Source organism: Nelumbo nucifera, chromosome 1 (genome assembly GCF_055504915.1).
Source record: "Nelumbo nucifera cultivar China Antique chromosome 1, China Antique-T2T, whole genome shotgun sequence".
Taxonomy (NCBI): domain Eukaryota; kingdom Viridiplantae; phylum Streptophyta; class Magnoliopsida; order Proteales; family Nelumbonaceae; genus Nelumbo; species Nelumbo nucifera.
Genome location: NC_142649.1, coordinates 154,212,066 through 154,231,301, shown reverse-complemented (window position 1 = coordinate 154,231,301; position 19,236 = coordinate 154,212,066).

The window sequence follows — 19,236 nt, the reverse complement described above, 5'->3', positions numbered from 1 at the left end:
TTCATGCATGATTACGAGAGAGTTTAATTGATGAAAAATGAAAGCACAAGAGCTTGATTTTGAATAAAGCCCTAAACATGGATTTGAGCATTCGATACTCATCGCAGTCTATATTTCTTGAGCTTTTTATCATTTGTTTCAAAATCCTCATCCTATGCCACATTTTGTCATAGTCAGAAGTCCTCCTTGATCCTTGAGAAATTGGTAACTAGCACTAAACATACCTAAGTGGTCTATAAAAAAAAAGAAGAAGACAAAAGAGTCGATTTTAGCAATCCTCTAAAAACTAGTGGTAAAATGGTCCAAAGAAAAATCTCCTCATCAAAAGTTGAATACCAAAGAAGGTGAAGTGATCAATCATTTTAAGTGCAGCAAGAGTATCAATCAACACAGTTTGAGCAATTTTAGTTTCATCAATCTTTTGAAACTTGCGACCAGCACCCATTCTGAAGAACCATAATCTTCCTTGTGCAAGATTGAGCAATTATCTCATTTGTGAATTATCCTACATAATTGGTCCAAACTGGGGCATTCCCCCTTCCAATGTGTGTTTTTTGATGTGAATCTTTGATCAACAATTATTGCATATCCAATGTTTATATCTTTCAAATTTGAAATGTGTTGATCATTTTGTTCTGAGGTGGAGGTGGCTACTTTTGTCTCTTTTTCAAGTGTGAGAAATTCTCTAATCCAACTATCTTTGAGTATTCATTGCTTTAAATCATCTAAATATGGCATTTTGCATATCATCTCTATTGTATTGGGTTTTTAATCATACCTCATTTTGGGTACAAGGAAAAATGCATTGTCTTTTCTCAATTGATTGATCAGTTAAAAACTCCAGTTGAAAGTCAATTGTTACGTGATGACTTGCATTTTCCAATTAGTTATACCATGCTTTTTAAAATCATCGAGTTTCTAGATCATCATATCATTTCCTGCCCTATGGCTAGAAATCACTGTTTGATCATGAGTCAAATTTGTTTCAAAGCCCCTCGTGGCATCAAAGTCCCTTGGGGCATTAAAGTTCGTTACGCCAGTAAGCCCTTCATGGCACCAAAGTCCCTTATGACAGAATATCAATGTTTTTTCTTTTTATTTGCATCGCGACAATAGCGTATTCTAGATACAAAAATCATTACTGCTCCAGCTAATGATCATTACATCGTCAAGTTTCAATAAAAAAAATCCATCATTTAAGTCAAATCTGTCTCAAGTCCCTCATGGCATCAAAGTCCCTTGTTGCATTAAAGTCCGTTACGACACTAAAACCATTCATGTTACCAAAGCCCTTCGCGATAGAGTATCAATGTTTAGTGACTTAACACACATTAGACATGAAAATCATTTGTTTTAATTGTGAACTCCTCATTTTAATTATATCAGTATCAAAATCCCTCATGGCAACAAAGCCCAATACGGCACTAAAATCCCTCGCGACATCAAAGAAATTTAAGGAATTAAAGCCCCTTGTGGTAGAAAACCAATATAAGTTCTTCGTCTTTCAGCATAGAAATATTTTACTTCTCAAAGTCCCTTGTGGCAACAAAGCCCGTTACGGCACTAAAGTCCATTGCAGCATCAATGACCTTTAAGGCATTAAAGCCCCTTGTGGCGGAAAAATCAATAGTTCGTTCCAGCATTAAAGCCCCTTGCGGTATTAAAATCCCTCGCGACACTAAAGCTCCTTGCGACATAAAAGACCTTTAAGGCTTTAAAGCCCCTTGTGGCAGAAAAATCAATATCAATTCCTTAGATACTCATCTGCTTCAATTAGAAATCATTAACTTCTCATTAAAGCCCTTTATGGTATCAAAATCCCTTGTAGCATTAAAGTCTGTTACGACATCAAATCCCTCCATGGCACCAAAGCCCCTTGTAGCAAAATATCAATGTTTTGCGGCTTAATACACATTAGACATGAAACCATTTGTTTAAATCCTGAACTTCTCATTTGAATTATGATAGTATCAAAGTCCTTCTTGGCAGCAAAGCTCGTTACAGCACTAAAGTCCCTTGCGGCACCAAAGACATTTAAGGCACTAAAATCCCTCGTAGCGAAAAAATTAATATCAATTCCTCGCCTTTCAGCATAGAAAACATCTACTTCAATTACAAATCATTAATTATTCAAAATGTTTGTTCTAGCAGTGAAATCACTCGCGGCACTAAAGTCCCTTGCGACATCAAAGTCCCTTGTGGCGAAGAAATTGATATTGTTTTACGTCAATGCATAGAATAAATCTTGTTGTTTCCCGATTTTCAACAAATTACTATTTGAGTCATGGCATAAGATACATTTTTGTCAACACAGCATATCAAGAGAGAGAGAGAACTTTAGCACCGAAAATCTTGATGGCAGGTCCTCCTTTTCGAGGCATATGGCATCATGACCAAAAATCTCATAACCTTTGAAGATCTCACACTGTGTTGAAATTCCCCATCATCCCTTAAGGAGCATGAATGAGAATAGTAACTTAAGGAATCATATTAATCATGCATTAGCATCTGTTACACACTTGAAAGCACAACACTCTGCATTATCATTGGATTTATGGAGTGTCTCATTAAAGTTTTCGAGTGTAGGCTGCTCTTACGTGGAAAGATGTCTCTTGCCTTTCAAAATAGAAGTTATGCTATATCAATCATTGGACCTCTATCAAGTTTCCGAAATGTTTTATCAATGATTTTAAAATGCTTTCTAAAGAATATATGTGTTTGTGTTGTGATTGCACTTTGTGATAAACTTAAGTATTTTGTTTGGTTTGGCTTTTTATGCCTTCCTCTACATAAATATACCCTGATTCCGCAAGGTTTTTGATATCTAGGAGGGGTCATTTTTCTAAAATGAATAGTTTTCATTTTATGAGTTGTTTTTATTGTTTTCTTTTACGACAAATGTACCCTGATTCCGAAGGTTCTTGATACCAAGGAGAGGTCACTTTGCCAAGAATAAAATGGCTTGAACATGTTGAAACGATGTTGCACGGAAACTCCTTTTCGTCTCAATCTTCATTCCTCGTCTCCCCCCTCTTCTAATCTTACCGAAGTAGTTAAAGCTCGACTTCCACTGGTATTTTTTTTTTGTTTCCTCATTGTCCATTTGGTCGATATCTTCCCCTCTTCGAAGACGACATTCAATCATCGATCAGGAGAGACAGCAAGGAAACTTGGTTGAGCTATCTCCCTGAGTTCTAAGGTTGATGGCGAATGTTAGGTGGGAGGTGTATTCTTTTTTTTTTTTTATTTACATTCACGTTGAATGTCTCTTTAGCATTTTGATACATTTCTAGTTACCCCTTTTTTGTTTATTTCATTTTATTTTTTCTTTCTTTTGCTCTTTTTCTTTTCTTTCCTTAAATTCTCAATCGTTTGGTTTCTTGTTATTTCACCAAACTTTTTCTTTTTAAGATTTATATTAGATTTGTTGTGTGCAATACTCCTTTTTTTGACCTTGAAGAAATGAAACCTGGATGGATTTAATGAGAGCTGCCGGCGGAAACTATACCAAGCCAGCTCCTGTGAGATTTCCGAATCAATCCAATCTCACCATTGTCCATCTCCTAGTGCTTTGGTCTTTATAATGTACTTTGAATCTTGCTATTCTCGTTCTTGTTTTTGTTTACACTCTTATATTTGCATTTTAATTTTGCCTTGGTTGTTGTTTTTATGTATTAATATGTAACGTATGGAAACTTTAATCAGTGCGTTTGAATTAATGGTCTCTCTTCTTAAAAGTATAGGTGTCTGAATAGAGGAAAGCCACATATCTGACTGGAAGAGCCATTAGCCTGATTTCATTACTTTAATATATATGTATTAGATTTGCATTTTGATATTATTTTAGTTGTTGTCTTCATATTTTAATATGTAGCACTGCAGTAATGATATTATATATCAACAATTTTCACTATAATGCTACAAATTGATACATAAAAGCAACAGCCAAGACAAGATTAAAATGCAAATATAAGTGTAAACAAAAACAAGAACGAGAATAACAAAATTCGAAATACATTATATAAAAATTCTTATATATAAGAATTGTAGTGAGAATGGTGAGATTGGATTGATTCGGAAATCTCACAGGAGCTGGTTCGGTATAGGTTCCACCGGCAGCTCTCATTAAATCCATCCAGGTCTCATTTCTTCAAGGTCGAAAAAAGGAGTAGTGCGCACAACAAATGTAATATAAATCTTAAAATAAAAAAATAAAAAAAAAGTATAGTGAAATAACAAGAAACCAGACGATTGAGAATTGAAGGAAAGAAGAAAAAGAGCGAAAGAAAGAAAAAAAATAAAATGAAATAAAATAAAAAGGGGGTAACTAGAAATGCATCAGAATGCTAAAGAGACATTCAGCGTGGATGTAAATCAAAAAAAAAAAAAAAGAACACACCTCCCACCTAACATTCACCATCAACCTTAGAACTCAGGGAGATAGCTCAACCAAGTTTCCCTACTGTCTCTCCTCTCTCCTGGTTGATGATCGAATGTCGTCCTCGAAGAGGGGAAGATATCGACTGAATGCACAGTGAGGAAACAAAAAAAAAAAAAAAACCAGTGGAAGTCGAGCCTTAACTGGTTCGGTATCTTGGCCTGAACTTGGCTGATGCTGCAAACGGTGAACAATGACTGATACTGGTGATAATCTCTAGAACGTGGTACACGGAAGTGATAATGAGTTTCTGGAATCCGATTGGTGACTACAACCACTCACTGTGTTGGTTACTCTTCGTTCACCACCACTGTGGAGTAGGGGACGAATGGCATTCTCTCCCTCCCAAAGTTCTCCTCTTGACTCCACTTCTTGCTTCCGAAAATGAAGCTCCTGGTCCCCTTTTAAAGAAAAACCGGGGGCAACTTCGTAATTTAAAGAATTTCTGGGGGAAGGTTTGCAGTTTTGCACACGTCGGTCAAAAATGGTTCAGTGGGTCAAACCAGGGTTTTGGTTCGATGATGGGTGGTTTCAGGTTAAAGAAAATGGAGAATTGAGATTGGTCCGACCACAAGGAGGGATTTTGTGTCAGTGGATTAACGAAATTGACAGAAATGGAATCTTCCCAAATGGATGGGCAAATGGGGGTATTTTTTATTGAAATTTGATAGGTTAAGGTTTTGGAGATTCTGAGTTGATTGGTGGGGTCGGATTGGGCTAAATGGGGGCCAGATTAGGTAGATCTAGAAAATGTTTGATTCAGTTAATCTGGAGACTCGAAACGAAATCTTTGTGTGATCGAGGAGCAAACAAGGTCTATTTTGAATGAAATTTCACAGGTTAGGATTTTTGGTAGTCTGAGGTGATTGGTAAAGCTAGATTGAGCTAACTGGGCCCCAATCGGGCATATTTGTAATCCGGCCAATCTACGACATTGAAATAAAATATTGGTACGATTAAAGGGTAAACTGAGGTATTTTGGGCTGAGATTTCACAGGTGGGTATTTGGGGGTGTTTGAGGGTTCTCAGGGTGACATTCGGGTTTTTTTTTGGGTTTTGGGTGTACCAGATGGATCGAAAGGATCTAGTCGGGGATTTGGATGAATTTGAGGTTCAGGTAGTGAACCGCGCAAAAATCAGGTGCTTATAGTTGTCACTCTTTGTTGTGAAGTAGGAAACTACACAACAACATAGACCAAAAGAAGCTCACGAAGATTTTTGAGAAGGGTAAGATTGGAAAAGGGGGGAGACGAGGAAAGAAAATTGAAACGAAAAGGCGTTCCTATGCAGCATCGTTTCAACATGTTTAAGCCATTTTATTCTTGGCAAAGTGACATCTTTTTGGTATCAAGAACCTTCGGAATTAGGGTACATTTTCCATAAAAGAAAACAATAAAAACAACTCATAATATGAAAACTATTCATTTGGAAAAAAATGACTCCTCCTACGTATCAAAAACCTTGCGGAATCAGGGTATATTTATGTAGAGGAAGGCATAAAAAGCCAAACAAAACAAAATACTTAAGTTTTTCGCAAAGTGCAATCACAACACAAACACATATATTCTTTACAAAGCATTTTAAAATCCTTGATAAAACATTTCAGAAACTTGACAGAGGTCCTATGATTGATATAGCATAATTTCTCTTTTGAAAGGCAAGAGACATCCTTCCATGTAAGAGCAGTCTACACTCGAAAACTTTGATGAAACACTCCATAAATCCAACGATAATGCAGAGTGTTGTGCTTTCAAATATTTGACAATTGCTAATGTATGATTAATATGATTCCTTAAGTTACTATTCTCATCCATGCTCCTTAAGGGATGATGGGGAATTTCAACACAGTGTAAGATCTTCAAAGGTTATGAGATTTTTGGACATGATGCCATATGCCTGGAAAAGAAGGAGGACCTACCATCAAGATTTTCGGTGCTAAAGTTCTCTCTCTCTCTCTCTCTCTCTCTTGATATGTTGTGTTGACAAAGATGTGTGTTATGCCCCGACTGAAAAAGTAATTTAATGAAAATCGGGAAAAACAACAAGATTTATTCTGTGCAATGATTGAGACAATATCAATTTCTTCGCCACAAGGGACTTTGATGCTGTAAGGGACTTTAGTGCCACGAGGGATTTTACTACTAGAACGGACATTTTGAATAGTTAATGATTTTGAATAGTGGTTGGATTTAATGTGGGAGAATTGAATGCATTGAATATCTTAAAATTACCTCTTTTCAACTCATTTAATATCTATAATCAATTATCCTATTTGCCCTCATTTTTTATCAATAAATTTAAATATAGAAGGATAATTTTTGTCCTAAAAAAATTACAGAAATATTCTTGAAGTTATTTGTACTTTTTAAAGTAGTATAGATAGATATAGATATATATTATAAATCAATAATTGTAATATAATATGTATTATATATTCGAGGGGATTTCATTGTACAACGTAAGCATGGAGGAGGAGCATGAGACTGTTGTTTTGCTTATGGAATTGTTTCCTTTTACAAAATGTTTATTTGCTGATGGTGAGAGCTTTAGAGCTTGATTGGATGTTATTACTTTTGATCAACTGATGATGAAGATTGGGACTAGCTGGAAAGACAATTTAATGAAGATCAAGTGTTGGCAACTTTGAAAGAATTAAAAGGTGATAAAGCCTCGAGGGTCAAATTGCTTCTCGATGGCTTTTGTTCTATTATTAAGGATGAGATAATGGTGATGGGATTCCCTGCAAATAAAAACTAGGCATAGGAATCCAGCCGCACATTGAGAGCATCTCCTCTTAAATTTAATAAGCATGTACAGGAGATATCCCCAATATACAATTAGATGTTATGTGCACCGGATTTTTATTTACGGGCTAAAATTGATGACAGCCTTGATTTCCAAGGAGCTGCAAGTTATCAAATGCAATGAAGTCAGCCTTTATATCCCATAAATTGAAACTTCAGTATGTTTTTGATTTAAGGGATTATTGCCCTATTAGCTTTATTGGGAGCTTTTATAAGGTGTTGGCTAATTAACTTGAAAGATTGGTGGGAAAACTAATGCTACCCTACCTAGGGGATCGGATGCCAAAATCTTGATGAGCCTCTCATTGACAATGAATGTGTAGACTCGAGAATTAAATAGGGTGATTCTAGTGTTAAATGTAAGATTGATTAGAGAAAATTTAAGATCATGTTTATTGGAATTGTGGATTGATTATGTTTTGGGTAGATGGGTTTTGGCAGATTGTAGATGAAGTGCATTTGCTACTGCAAATTGCTCCAATGTACTCTAGTAGTTTGGTGGTTATTTGTTGAAGGGAGATTCAAATTTTCAGGAATCCCCTCTTTCTCTCTCCCTTTTGTTTTGGTTTTTTCTTACTCTTTCCCTCTTATTGCATGTGAGAGACTCTTGTTCCACATTGCTTGGGAAAAGAGTTGGCATTGAGTATATAACTAGGATTGCACTACCTATGGGTAGGGACCCAAAGGAGGAGAACAATATATATCTCTACATGCATGTGAGGGGGGTTGGGGGTGCTTTTCACATGCACACACCGAGCCAAGTCGATGTGTGTGCTTGTGCTCACGCTACACCAAATTGTTTTATTCTTTGACCGGTTTAACCCATTTTTAACTTTTGAATTTCAAAGTTAGTTTGAAGCGTTTTTTGTCATCTTCTTCCTGTTCGTTTGGTGTCTCTATTTCTCTGCAAACAGGTGCCTTGTTGCACTATTTTGGAGAGACTTCTCTTTGAAAGGACATATGTGTCCATTTGGGTGACTGAGAACATTCTATAAATAGAGTGGTGGTCGACCCGGTGTTACAAAACAACTAGTTCACAATTCTTTGTTTACTTCTTTCCCGAGCATCATCTCTGAGTGGTTCACCCGGGGTTCAATTTTGTTAAAGTTCAAAAACAATTCCAAAGTAATCAATATATAATTTCGTCAACTAGACACTATTACACTTCCATATCAATGCATATTGGACCATATCCCTTTATATGACACGATATGACCTAATAGGTAGGTGTATTGTGTTAATACACACAACTCGTGAGATAATACCTAGTTATGGCATATCCTATATTCATGACCATGAATATAGAAAAATTGAAGATTCAGATCCTCGATGGGGAATCCACATCTTTTCAGATCTTTTTTTGTCAATAGAATCAGAAAAAGGGCAGTATTGGATCGGGATGGAGGATAAATTGTGGTTTCACCAATAATCCGCCAATGAATAGATGGTTGCTTTTGTCATTTTCTATAGGAGGGCTAGCTTGAACTAGGGCAACGTTGAGCTTCTCATGTATTTGAAAGAAGAGGCCCCTCTTGTAATCAATTCAGCCTTAATGCAAGATAAAATATAGGGTAAATTACTAAAACCTCCCCTAAATCTTTTGACTATTGCTAAAACCTCCCCTGAAATTTGTTAATTGCAATTACCATCCCTAAACTTTCTGACACAATTGCAAGTAAACTCCCTTTGTTAGAATCAGCTAGTGAGAGGCACAAAAATATCCAAAATACCCATGCAATTATTATTGAGTCTAGTTTCTACAAAAAAATAACAACACTAAAAAGAAAAAGGGAATTTAAAGGTGCAGTTTTACCTTTGAGCGATTCATATGAAGAGAAAATTTGAAAATTAAACATTTTGGTGAAATGTAAATGCATAGGTATTTTAAACATTTTCATGCCTCTTTTTCAATTTTTTAAGAAAAGGGATCTACTTGCAATTATATTATAAAGATCAGGGGAGGTGATTGTAATTATCAAACTTCAAGGAAGGTTTCGGCAACAACCAAAATCTTCAAGAGAGGTTTCGGAAATTTTTCCTAAGGCTATATTTGATTTGAAGGAAAATGTAGGGAAAGGTAAGGAAAGCTATACAAGATTTGTAAAGGTTTCCCTGCCTTATCCTTCCTTTCCCTATTTTTTTCTTCAAACCAAACATATCCTAAAATATAAAATAATTAAATCCCATAATTTTTCATGGTGTATAATGTTTGATTCTCAAATTTAAAGCCTTAAAGAATTAGTAATATTGGGTACCCTAATTATTTTTCAAGATTTCAAAATTGGTTTCGGGATAAATTTCCAAATATGCACGCATTATAGAATCTGTGCATGCCATATCATATAACCTTTGGTAATATTGTCAAGAATTTATATAGATTTATTAGTACAGAGCAAAAGCCAAACATTTATTGCTCATCCGTCTCTCTCTCTTACAGGTGTCCCACATGCACATCTCAGTGTACATTAAGAATATCTCCTGTATTTGTCATTGGGAGATACATCTAATATGCAATTAGGATGTGTTGTGGGGCATTATGAGGCATGCTCCTAATATAATATACAATTATAGAATGTGCTATGGGGCATTGTGAGGTATGCTCTATGGGGCGCTGATGTGAACTCATTAAGGCATATCCCAATTTTGATCAACAGGGTCCATCCACCATTCTTTTTATTTATACAAGTGTGAGACCCACTAGCCATACCAACATGAACTTATATATCCACTGGTTTGATCGCGCACTTCCTCAATGGAGACCAGCTAGCCATACTACTGGATCAACGTCAGGTGCATCCTTTGTGGAAATAGAAAATTAAGACACCCCAACTAATATACAAGCATATATAGTTATGCTGCTTTTGGTTTGATAGAAAATAAGAGAGAAACCCAAATCAACAGAAAATTCTTGATGCTATGGTCTATTCAGAAGTGGGCCGGGGTATATATACCCTCTTTGTAAAAAAAAAAAAAAAGATGTATTCTAATTACAACTCATCATGTGTTCGGGTCATGGTTGATCTGGCTAATGATGCTACATGGCACATACAATTAAAGAACTATATATATACACACACACACACACACACACACCAGTTTATTCAACTATGACATCATGACTATCTTTGGAAAGTTGAATCGTTGACCCACCATCTAAATAAGAAAATATCTTTGCTTTCGAATCAATTGCAAATATCTATTTCATCTACATTATATAAATATTTTTTACTTATCACACTTAGTTTCTATTTGATAGAATTAAGATATAATATTTTTATCTATCCTTTTGATTACTTGCTCTTTTTTATTTTTAAAAATTTATTATTTAACTATCATATCATCCATTAATCCATTTGACCCAAACCATTAACTAACACCTGAAAACAAAAATAGTTTGATTTACTGGTCAACACTAAATTTTGCATTACATTTCCATCATTGATAAAATTACTTCTTATATATAATACTTATTTTTTCAATATAATAAATATATAATATTAGAAATTTACCCAATATTTTTATTTTTTATAAATATATAACAACAAAAAAGTGCCCCAATTTTTTTCTAATTTTTCTTTATTTTTGTGATTCTTTGTGTTTTTTTATTTCTAAATATTTTCTTATTTGATTATGACATCATTTCATTTCTGAGTTGATTTTAGATCTGACATTCCATTTTCATCATTAATAAAATTACTTCTTACATATAATAATTATTTTTGTTTAGTATAATGAATATATAATATTAGAGATATCCCTAATTCTTTTTTTTTTGTATTTTAATATTTATTTATTTTTAATCTATTATTTAATTATGGCATTATTAGTTAACCCATTGGCTCAAATAGTTAAATTTCTTATCCACCAAGAGGGAAGAAAATAGTTTTGTTTTCAAATTACTTTTCAAAATATTTATTTTTATGCTATTAAAATTAATATTATGGATTTAATTAGTAATTTAATGATGAGATCTTAAATATATGATTTAATGAAGGAATATATATATATATATATGAGATTTAATGAGAGAGAAAATGAAAAATAGTTTTATTTCCAATTGGTTTTAAATTTTATATTCCATTTCCATCTATAATTAAAACATTTCTTATTTATCATACTTATTATTGTTTAATATGCTGAATATATTATGATAAAAGTGCCCCCAATTTTTTATTTTCTATATATATATTTTTTCATTTTTCTATTTTTGAATTTTACTATTTAATTGGGGAAACATGGATTGGCCCATTTGACTCAAAATGGATTAATTTCTTACCGCCACCTAGATGAAAACATTATTTTTATGTATATTTTAAAAGTATAAGTTTTTATATTGTTGAAAATATTAATTTATTATGTATAGATTTAATTAATAGAATTTAATGGCGAGAAGAAACAAAAACGCCTTAAATATATGATTCAATGAAGGTAAATGCAAGTTAATAACTTAAATGTTGGATTTAATGAGAGAGAATTCAATGCATTGAATATCTTAATATTACTTTTTTCAACTCATTTAATATCAATAATCGATTACCCTATTTGCCCTCTTGTTTTATCAATAAATTTAAATATGGAGGGGTAAATTTTGTCTTGAAAAAATTCCAAAAATATTTTTATGGCTATTCATGCTTTTTAAAGTAGTACTAGTAATTAAGCACATGCATTGCACGTGAGGAATTTTTCTTCATATTAATTACTTGAATTTTAGATATATCATAGTTAAGATAGAAATTGAAAATTAACAAAAGTAACAATATGATTAAAAATAAATTTAAATATTTATTATTCAATTATGACATCATGGATTTAATTTCTTTGAAAAGTTGGATCACTGACCCACCATCTAGATAATAAAATGGCTCTGCTTTTGGATTAGTTTTAAATTAGGGAAAATTATAGTCGGAGCCGGTTGTACATTTAAAATTAAGCTACAAGTTGGTCAATAAACCAACAAAACTCTGACAATCGGCTCTACATTTCAAATTATAAAAACCCTTGCCATGTCATCGGAGGCTTATGTGGTTGTTGCCAACATAGGGCTCTTAATTAGACCTATTCATGGGTTGAGTAGCCCGATAGGCCAGTTCGGCCTGACCCGATCTAAGTCGGGCTTGGACAAGATTTCAGGCCCATGGGCCCGGGCCTAAAATATTGGGCCGAATTTTTTTTTTTCGGGCCAGGCTTGGGCTTTCTCAAAAAAAGACTAGCCTAAGCCGAGCCTGGCTTGATAGTGTATTATATAATAAAAATATATTTTATAATGAGATCTTTACACCAATTGGAGAACGACAAAGATTGAGGGAGAAGGAGATATCGACCAAGAGGGAGAGTGAGGGATAACTAGAGAGAGAGAGAGAGAGAGGTTTTTTATTTGGTTACAGATTGAAGTTTAGAGAGTGGGAAAGACAGAGGGAGCGGGAAATCTAGAGATGACTGTGAGAGTGAGAGAAGGGAGGGAGATCAGGAGACAGAGGGAGTGCGAGAGAAACTGAAAACCTATTTTCGGTATAGGTTGTTTGTTGTGTTCAACATGGACTAAGAGTCCCATATTGGAAACAACCACATAAGCCTCCAATGACATGGTGAGGGTTTTTATAATTTGAAATGTAGAGTTGGTTGTCAAAGTTTTGTTGGTTTCTAGACCAACCTGCATCATAATTTTAAATGTACAACTGACTTGGTATCTTTTGACTCAAACCACTAACCCACCATCTAAAAATAAAAATTGTTTGATTTCTAGGTTGACATTAAATTTTGTATTACATTTTCATCATTGATAAAATTATTTCTTATGTATAAAACTTATTTTTGTTCAATATAATGAATGCACAATATTAGAGATATACCCAATATTTTATTTTTTATAAATATATAACATTAGATATGTGCCCAAAATTTTCTCTATCTTTTTTTTTTTATTTTTGTGATTCTTTGTATTTTCTATTATTAAAATTTTTTTATTTGACTATTACATCATTTCATTTCTAGGTAGATTTTGAATTTGGCATTCCATTTTCATCATTAATAAAAATACTTCTTACATTTTATAGTTATTTATTTTAATCTTTTATTATTTAATTATGGCATTATTTATTAATCCATTTGACCCCAAATGGTCAAATTGCTTACCCACCACAGGAAGGGAAGAAAATGGTTTTTTTTTCAAATTGCTTTTCAAAATATTTATTTTTATACTATTAAAATTAATATTGTGGATTTAATTACAAGAATTTAATGATGAGAAAAATATATCTTAAATGTAGGATTTAATGAGAGAGAATAGGAAAGTATTTTTATTTCCAATTGATTTTAAATTTTACATTCCATTTCCATCATCAATAAAAATATTTCTTATTTATCATACTTATTATTGTTTAATATGTATGTTAAAAATGTTCCCAATTTTTTTAATTTCTATTTTTTTTCATTTTATCTATTTTTTAATTTTCTTATTTAATCGTGGCAACATGGATTAACCCATTTGACCCAAAATGATTTAATTTCTTACCACCACCTAGATGAAAACACCATTTTTGTTAGGTTGATTTTAAAAGTATAAGCTTTTTTGTTATTGGAATTATTAATTTATTAAGTATGGTTTAATTAATAGAACTTAATGATGAGAAGAAACAAAAATGACTTAAATATATGATTCAATGAACATGAATGCAAGTTAATATTAAATGTTGGATTTAATGAGAGAGAATTGAATGCATTGAATATCTTTAAATTACCTCTTTTCAACTCATTTAATATCAAGAACCGATTACCCTATTTGCCCTCATTTTTTATCAATAAATTTAAATATAGAGGGGTAAATTTTGTCCCTAGAAAATTTCAAAAATATTCTTGAGGCCATTCATATTTTTTAAAGTAATATAGATTTTTTACATTGTTTCATTTAGTGGTTTGGTTGGTAGAAGAAATTTGATTAGTACCACTTAGATTTTATTGATAGTTATTAATTTGATATCACCAATAGTCATTATTTCTTTTAATCAGTGTTATTTAACTTTACCAATAGATTATGAGCCCACCGTTAGACTTTCACTTTCTTGTTATTTTAGCCTCTAGAGTGAGTTTTGTTATCTATAGCATATTCTTGGTGTCATCTTGAGGTCAGCGTGCATCAATAAGATAGTTTAGTTATTTGATTTGCTTGCACCCTCCTAATTAGTCATTATAAGTTTAATATAGTGTTCTCTTCTCTTTTAGTTTAAGACAATCTAGATTCCTAATTGATTAGATCATTTGCTTACATATCCAAGCTAATCAATCCAACCCTCTTTTTTTTCACATATAAAATAAGAAATCTCCTTAGAAAAGTTGCTTAGGATTTTACGGTCGATATTCTCAAGGTTGCATTTAGAAATTTAGCATAATCATCTTATTATGGGTAGGATATATATTCAATAGCTAAAATTGTGCTTCTAGTTTGATAGCCATCCAATTTTCTAACCAATAATGCCTTTCTATTATGAGTTTTCTTTTTGCAAATATCCGATTCTTGATTTCTTGACTACTTCTTTCACATAGTTTCTTTTCCTTATTTGTTTATGAGTAATTCTCTTTCATGTTAGTTTAGATCTTTTTCTCTTACTTGTGTTATGTTTGTTAATTTGAATTATTTCTTCTAAGAATTATTTTAATGTCCAAAATTTATAAATTCTCTTCGGAATATTGGAAAAATAAAGGCTGGTAACTGGACGTGTGTGGGGTGCTTAACACCTTCCTACACCATAACTTGGTCCCCGGACCTTAAGAATCTCACCTCTATTTGGTTACGAGTCACTAAGAAAACAAAATTGTCTTCCTTGCAAAATCTCAGGTTTTCCTTAGGGGTGATCATTTCAGCCTAGCCTGGCCCAAAAATTTTGGGCTTGGGCCTGGGTTTTGTGTTCCGGCCCGGCCCAGGCTTGGGCCGGCATGCATATATTTAAACTTATACATTTTGTGTATAATGTATACATGTTATTTTATATTGTATTATATATTTTATATATAAATATTATAACATGATATATATAATTTATATTATATGTAATATTTTATTATAATATATAAAATAAAAGTTTATATGCATATTATGTCATTTAATATAAAATATTATAGATATGTAATGTTTTATATATGAAAGACATTGACCCAGAATCAGGCCCGGCCCGGCCCTGGCCCGTGTAGACTTGGGCTAGGGCTTATGTTATAGGCCCGAAACCCCGGGCCGAGCTAGGCTTGGGCCTAAGCTATAGCCCTTATCATAAGTGCAAAGCCCGACCCATGATCACCCCTAATTTTCCTAAATTCCTGAATTCGCAAAAATTTAGGTGGCGACTCCATTCCCTTTCCATCTCCTCTTCGTATCAAATAGCCACAACACGCACACACATGCACACCCACATCCATTTGATCAAGGCAAAATGTAATTTTGTTTTCAGATAAAATCAATATATTGATGAAAATAGGGGTGTTAATGAACTAGTTTTGGTTTGATTACTGTCCAAATCAAAATCAATTTGAATGAATTGAACGAACCAATAAAACATATTGAATTAGACTAATTCAAACTTAAAAGGTCCAAAATATTGATTGGGTTGGATTGGAGCTGATTCATCCATAATAGATTTATATTAGATTGGGTCAGATTAAACCAATATCCGGTCCACTCATAAAAAATAAGAATACACGTGTAAATAAAACAGGTTTGAATTGGAATAAATTTAAATTAAATCCAATTCGATGGTTAAATTAATAAATTCAGCCCTTTAGAGTAGAAGCCTCAAATGTCTGCTAAACTCTCGTGGTCCATGCACCCTCTGTGCAAGTTTCTATATAATTAATACAATTGATATTGTGTAGATATTAATGATTCAGTTACATACATGTATATATATTTGCATGTTTGGAGTGATGAAGGAGTATAAATAGCAATAGGTATCACACCTCCACCCAACATCAACAACCATGTACGGCTTTCACCTGAAGTCTTTTCCATATCTTTCTCTTTTATCATTTTCTATACATATTCCAGAGAAACAAATGGCAGGGTCTCGTTTTCTTTCTCTTCTTTTCATCCTCTCTCTCTATTCTATGTTTTTGCTGAATCAAGAGGTCAGTTTTATGGCTCCTGATTGATGAAGGGATTGTTTGCAAAATTTTTTGAGAAGAACTTTTGGTAGTTTTGATCGTCAAAAGATATATTGAGCTTTTATATGAAGGTTTGAGCAGTCCGAAGCTAGTTTGGCTATCACATGTTTTTTTATTCATTTTTTCGTTTTTTTTTTTTGTGCAATAATAAAGTGAGAAAAACACGAAAAACTCCATTTGGAATTTCTCAATATCAGTCCAAAATGGGTTTTACACATCTTTTCAGCACACCAACTTTTGGCGGCTATATCTGTTATGAACCAAATGGTAAAAACCACAGTATGGTTTGTCCAACTTGTAAACAACTGAAAGACCGCATAAAAAGACATGCCAAAATGGGCCAAAGTCTTTTCAGTATATATATACCAGAAAGACTTTATCAAAACCTCCATGAATTTTGATAAAAAACAACATGATTGATTATCACTGGTTGATTGGTTACATCATTTCTCAGCTTTACTTTAGTTTTACAAACTGAAAAAGAGAGAGAGAGATAGATGCTAACTATAATCAGTATTATTCATCTAGATGAATATCTGGTTAAAATTAAAAAAAAAATTATAACCAGATTTATTCATCTATCTTGGTTACAGTCCCCAGTCCCCCCACCCAAAAAAAAAGAGGCAAAGAAAGGCATATATACCAAATACTAAAACAATACTTGATAGAAATGCTAATTATCTAAGGGTCTGTTTAGTTCGTAGTCAGAATCAAAATAGTCTATTCCCATAATCTATTTGGTTCAGATAGAAATAGAAATGAGAATTGAAATCAATAGGAATGAAATTTCATTCCTTCTAATGGAAAATGCCATTCCATCAAGAATAAAAATAAAATTCAATTCTATCCAACCAAACAATTGAAATCAGAATAAACCATGCTTATTACGATTCCAGATCCCTATTCAACTATTCCTACGAACCAAAGGGGGCTAAAAGCTTTAGCGCCAACTGAACCTGCACTTGGAAAGAGCAAATTAGCACGCAAAATCACATATGTAGTAGACTTGTACCAGATCATCCTTTTCCTAGGAATATTTTACCAAGAGTCGTTGTCATCATTCAATTCCCATTAACAGCCTGTAGCAATTGTGACAATCAAGCAAACCAAACCGAATGGACTGGATAGATGCTTTATTACTTAATTAATCCATTCTTATGTCCTGTACTTCTGTTTGATTTTGACGACAAATTACTTACATGGCTGAAAACCTTAAGAATTTGAAACTGGTGAATCAATCAAATCAAACACACAATGAGATAATTAATGCTGCAAAATTTATATTGCACCCGGCTGTTAATTGGAATTTGATTCCACAGCAAGTAAAATATCAATAAAGGCTCAGTTTGGAAGGAGTACAAATACAAATATATAGAATATAAATACATTCAAAATAATACAAAATATAAGGTTTTACACTCTACAAATTTACATTTGTACTCCTTCTAAACTGAACCAAAAACCCGAGACAAAACTCAGAACAGGGGTATCAAAAGCCCAAGCCTTCAACCCAGGATGTGTAATCATGTAAATATTGGATGTAAGCTCAAACATCACCGAAGAATCTTGTGCCTGTTTAACTCATAACCCAAACTCTCAACCCAATGTTATCAATTAATACAGTTATAAAAGTCATCTCAACCAATGTTTTTAAACTGCCATTTACCCGGATGATGGGACCGTTTGGGAACCGTTCAGGCATGAGGCAACTGATTTTGTTTTACCCTAAACTCATTTCCTAGCTAAAAATTATTGATTTGGTCAGCGATGGGTAGTCAAATCGTCAATCTGTTTGTCTCATTCAATGGTTTTGACTATTTTATTTTTTTCATTAAAACGGTCCATCCATTAGAATCGGACGGTCAAAGCATCAACTCAAAATATGTGACTAGGAATGGCAGCGGGGCGGGTTTGGGGTGGGGCACCCCTCCCCATCCCTGCCCCAAAGTCACGATACCTTGCCCCATACCCGTCCTGTCCCTAGTGGTGGGGCGGGGCATCCATTCCCCATCGAGGACGGAGAATCCCTGAATTTTTCCCGCTCCAAGGCAATTACTTAAAAATTTTCTATTTTATGGATAATTTATACATAAGATATAGGAACTTGGGGGTATTTTAGAATTGAATTATAATACTTTAGGGATAATTCAAAAATAAAATTATGGGATCCTAGGATTTTAAAAATTTAGGGAAAACTTAGAGATATTTTACTAATTCACCTTCGGGTTCGGGGCGAGTTCGGGAAATTATATACAAACCCGTCCCCGCCCGATACCCGGTTCAGGAAAAAATTATTTTCCCCATCTCTGCCCCATCCTTGTTTAGGGTTGGGGAAAACCCTCTCTAAACGGGACGGGGCCCCGATTTTACAAGAGAAATTGCCATCCCTAAATGTGACATCCATTGCGGAAACAAAAATGTTAAAAGAGAGATTTAATAAAAACGTTATGGGCTAATTAAGAGGGTATCTGATAGCATTAATGTTTCAAAAAAAAATGGTGGTTGTGGTTGTTGTTGTATTAATCACACAGAATCAGAGACATTAATGTTGTATTTGTGGTCCATTTTTTGAACTTCACACATTGTCTGTTTGCCGTATGATTCACGTTAATAACGGGCTGAAGTGGCTGAAATGAATGGCTTATTTCTGTTTCAGTGGATAAAATAACTAAAAGAAAATAAAATAGTTGAATGAATATTAATTTCTAAAAGACAAACAGAACAAGTCATCCAATTCAGACATTTCAGCAGTCCTCAAAACAGCCCCTTAAAGAAGAAGCCTCTAGGCTCTAATGGCTGTTTTTCAGAAATAATAAAAAAATACAAGCAAAATCTTCCACCCACCCT